The sequence below is a fragment of the Austrofundulus limnaeus genome, unplaced genomic scaffold (genome assembly GCF_001266775.1).
Source record: "Austrofundulus limnaeus strain Quisiro unplaced genomic scaffold, Austrofundulus_limnaeus-1.0 Scaffold777, whole genome shotgun sequence".
Classification (NCBI taxonomy): domain Eukaryota; kingdom Metazoa; phylum Chordata; class Actinopteri; order Cyprinodontiformes; family Rivulidae; genus Austrofundulus; species Austrofundulus limnaeus.
Window position 1 is genome coordinate 898 of NW_013953179.1, and position 5314 is coordinate 6211.

The following is a 5314-nucleotide window of genomic DNA, read 5'->3' on the forward strand; positions in this document are numbered from 1 at the left end:
GAGAGAGAGAGAGAGAGAGAGAGAGAGAGAGAGAGAGAGAGAGACTGCATCACTCCCATAAAGGAGCCGACTCTTGCTGAGTCGAGTGCTACACAGTTTCATTTATTTGATAAAGCTTCATTTGGTGTGATTTAAAATCTCCCCTTCATCAGGCCCGGCTCCCCTAAAGCACAGCCTCAGCGCCATGCCAAAATGCCTCATCAGCTGAAAACATACACACAAACACACTTGGGTGAGCACTCACACACCCACGCACACACACACACACACACACTTATACACAAGCAAACTGATGCATGAGGACATTTTTCACAAGAACACTTAGGTGGAGGGATTTAAACCTGTGTAGGTGGTTTTATGGTGGGTTTGGGTTTATGTGTGTGGACAGAAGAGGAATTTTAAACAGGTGTATTGTCTTTATGAAAGAATTTAGTGGACAAACACACATTGAATGCTGACCTGGGTAGGGATTGTCTAGACAAACTCTATACTATGTGAAAATATAATAGATTTTTAGAAATGGACAACAATGAATTAGAAATTAATGAAGTACTTCATGGATTCTGAATCTCAAAACAGACATAAAAAGTGGTTTTCTGACAAGGATGTGCATCGATAGCTGCTGTCAAGGAACTGGCAATCACTCATAGAGATGCACATGAAGCCCCAAATAGTGAGGTAGTAAAATTAATTATCTATGGAACAACTTGTAAAAAGACTAAAATTAGATTTTTAGGAAGACTCAGATCAAGGACAACCCTTTTGTGGCCCTGTGAACACAAAGGTGGAGATAATATTTGATGCAGGGCTTTCAGCTTCAGTTTAGTGAGATTTACTCAACTGGTTCTTCTAACACACTCACACCACATTTTCATTTTTTTCTCTCTCTGCAGTGAAAACCTAATTCATGACTGGTGACATTCTGGTGCAAAAATAGGACATGCTGTGTGCAGACGAACAAGAAAGAGTAGGCAGGGCTGTGCTGCAGCAATTTATTCCTACCAGTGCACACACTGAATTGTACAAGTATCAATAAGATGAGAAAAGCACGACTAACACAACTACACCATTAATTACTTCAGTTACTTCAAGCAGACCATATTTATCAAAAATCCCCAAATTGTACCATTTTCAGAGTTTGAGAAATCATCTTAATGTCACAAAACATTCTTTCATTACCTACAGTCTGATGTGTCAGCATTTTTTAAATATAAATTTGGTTGTATTGGCCGAAGAAAAAATGTGAAATATTGTCACATTTCACAAGAAACGTTAAAATAATGGATTTCTTTTTTAGTTTTTAACAAATCAATCATTGTATTTCTTGTGCATTAAAGATATGAAATAATAACTACTGTACATAAAAATTGACCATTTCAGCTCCAACTAACTGAAGCAGTGGCTTTGTTATAAGTATAATAAAATAACTACAACTATATATATATATAATGACAAACATTGAATTCAAAGACTTGGATAAATGTAGTGTAGATAAATAAAACGTGCAACAAAAATAATTTACTGGCTAATTTCACAATCAGTTTTTTTTCTACGTAAATGCAATCTTTGGATGTAAACATTGTGTTGCTTTCCTAAATGTGTGGTTTTGTGATGTTTTGTGTCATTTTGGTAGTTTAGCCAATAGGATTAGTTGTTTTGGCTCATAGTGTCTGTGTTACAGTAAATAATATATTGTGCCTTTAGGTTTTATCTTGAAGAATGAAAATGCCTTTTTAATGTAAAGGAATAACTGAAGATTTGTGTTGCTTTTAAGTGAAAATTTATAGGGGGAGAAATCATACAGCAAACCAAAAACAAAACAAATCCCAAGATTATGCTTTCAGATTTTAAGGGGTTTGTGAGGATTTATCTTAAAACATTTGTTTTTCCTTTCTTTTTCTATTCGAAAACTGTAATTGTACTATTTTTAGTCTTTATTTGATATTCAATTTACTGTATTTTACCCATGACACTCACCAGCGTGCAATGTACCAAACATCTGTACACATTTTCTTATTATTCTATTATTTTTATTGTACATTGTTTATGTGTACATAAGTGTGCTTATTTTGTAATTCTGAGTGCTTATACTTATTTTATTTAGTGTACTTATTTTTTCCTTTCACATTTCCCTGATCTAATCGGTTGCAGCTGTAATACCTGTAATTTCCCTGGGGGATCAATAAAGTATTCTAATTCTGATTCTGATTGAAACAAACAAACTCATGACAACATCTTTTATGTTAATGTGGTGTTTATTTTTTTCCTGAAAGTATTAGAAGCACTAAAATCAGTTTATGACATGGTAACAGAAAGGAAACTTTGAAACAAGCACAACCTAACTTGGATTTAGTCCAAGTTAGGTTGCATCACGGGTGCATTCACATCAGACACATTTGGTCCATTTGGACCAAAGTTTGTTTACCCCGTTGCAGGTGTGACTATACTCACGTGAACCCTGGTGCAGATCAAATAACTGGACCAAGACCCAGTTTTGAGGTGGTCTCTGTTGGTTTCCAAACAAACTCTGATGTGCTTCATTTCTGGTGTGAATACAGACCGACCTCGAAGCAAACCAACTAAAGGAAACATGCACCTTTTTGGACTTCACGGACCACTGTTTGCTAAGCAACATTAGCCCTTCAGTGTTGCTAACGCTAACACTGCGCTACAAACAATCAGCATTGTGGGTCAAGGAACATGGAGCATCTTGTCTCCTTTAGGTTGTGGCACGCATTTGACAATGCTGTCTCAAAATTCTAACCCCGGATTTATACTGCATGCGTCTCCGCTGCGCTGCGCTCCGCTGCGCTCCGCTGCGCAGGTCGCAGCTGTGCGTTTCAAGTCCAGTTTACACCACCTCCGCTCCGCTCTGACAGACGTGCAGGAAGCAGATCGCGGGATAAATTCAGTAATAAATGTGGAAGTCACATCAAAAAATAATTAATTCTGTGAAAGACGAACTCCAAACACAGCTGAAAACAACGATATAAAGGCTTTTTGGCATCTATGTTGAAACTGTATTGCTGTCGTCTTTCTGAAACTTCTGATTTCAAAAAAAAATCCACGTGTATCGTGTGTGTACACATATGCTTCATGCTACATGTTTCCATCTGCTTCCCAAACAGAACCGTACATTCTGACAGCATTTATGTAGAAAAATATCCGTATATTAATTAATATAGCTGCAAGTTCGACATTATTCTGACATATTATTCCACCGAATAGTGTCTTATTTTGAAAATACGGATTTTGTGCTCATGTCTTTTCCTGTTGGTGCGACGTAATCTTTAAAAATTGACTCCTGCGCAGCTCCAGCATACAGCAAAAATAGGATCTGTTCTAATTTTGACGGATTGCCGTCCGCTCACCGCTGCCGTGCGCAGCCAGTGTAAACACTCTCATTGATTATAATGGGTGTGTATTTGCTGCGGAGGTTGGACTGGAGCGGAGCGGAGATGGAACACATGTAGTGTAAATTAAGGGGTAAGTATATCATCGCAGAACTGCCACTGAATGAGCTGCTCTTGATGTTTTTAATAGTCAGTTGTATTAACAGCATCTTTATTTCTGTCTGTTCGCTGTCCCGTCCCTGTCATTTCTGTCCAATGGGAGCAAAGACAGTCATCTGTGTGGCTTTGTTTATAAAACATTCTCCACTTGCAAAAAGCACAATGTGAATGCAAACCGCACCATAGGAAAAAATTAAGTCCAGTATTTGGTCCGGACCAAACAAGTGGACCAAAGGACTTTCCTGGCGTAATTACATCCTAAGTCTTGTTTTCACTTTAGAAGAATCAAAACTTTAATATAATTTAAAATTAGTTGAAAAGACATTTTTAAGGATCAGAATATACACTTGTCAAAATAACTTCATTTGCTGCTTTAGAAATTTAGTTTGAGCATAACTGCCTGTTGTCTTTCTTTCTGTATCAAGAATGATGAAGGAATTAGTTTCTGTAGTAGTTTACAAAACATTAATTCAAGTGTTTTGGGGGTTGGCTACATTCTTCTTTTTTGAGCTGCTTGCTGCAATGAAACAACATAAAAGGAGTGAAGGAAGAGGAACGACTGAATGAGTGTGCATGAGGTCAGTGTATTTGGCAAAGTCAAGACTGTTTGTGGCCATTAGAAAACCATTTTAATTAACAAGAGAGGAACTTGTACGCCATTTTTGCAGTGCTCACCAATAATACTGTTGCCAAAAAAATTCTGCTCTCTAATTGCTTCAGATTCAACCAATCTCTCTCTCTCTCTCTCTCTCTCTCTCTCTCTCTCTCTCTCTCACACACACACAGAGTCATACACACACATTTTACAGATGAGACAAGGAAAGAAATAACTGAACCAACAAATAATGAAAAACTAAATTAATTGAAGCAGAGAAAATAGAAAATATAAAAAAAATAATCCAAAAATAGAAAGACACTGGGGATGTGAAGATATGGGAGAAAAAGGCACACACATAAATGAGTGCTGCATTTACACCTACACACTCTGCTGGTCTAACAATCTTGCTTTCTGCAGGTTGTTAGGCCAGCAGAGTGTGTGTCTGCTGAATAATAAATGTTGTGGCAGGCATGTCTGCTCACTCTCTCTCACACACACACACGCACACACAAATACACATGCACACACACATTGTCACAAACACACAGAAGAGTGGGTTGCAGGGGAGGATGCAGAAGCATGGCAGATTTGCAAGCTCAGTTTGATGTGAAAAAGAATCGAATTAGAAAATTAAACTAAACATTGTGTTTTCTTGTGTACAAAGAGACAAAAACACAGCAAACTCACATTTATTTTAGTATAAAACAATGCTAAATGCACACTGAATGCTGCTAAACATGTTTTGTATTCTCAGTTCTGATCATAGAGTTACCAATCTATACAACACTAATTTGTTTTAAGACCAAACAGCTTTTTGATAGCTATCATTGAAACTAGCATTCCTTAAATACATGTGTATCTTTGGTATGGGATGCGTTGTGAATGAACTAACACGTCACCAAATATTAACCAATATTTAGGCTGAGTAATATCCATATTTGATTTTGCTTAAAGTGTGATATTGTTGTTGAATATTGCAATATTTACATTAGTAAAGCATCATTAGCATATTTCTTTTCTTTTTTATCATCACAATAGTCAGCACTCTGGGAGCTTTATGATCTCAGCCACTATCATGTCACATTTGGAAAGCATCAGGGAGAGAAAAGGGACCATTTGAATGGCCAAATGCGTTAGTTGGACGCAGCCAGTGAATGCATGACATTTGGGTTATGATAGCCTACTACTTGTTGCATATTATTAT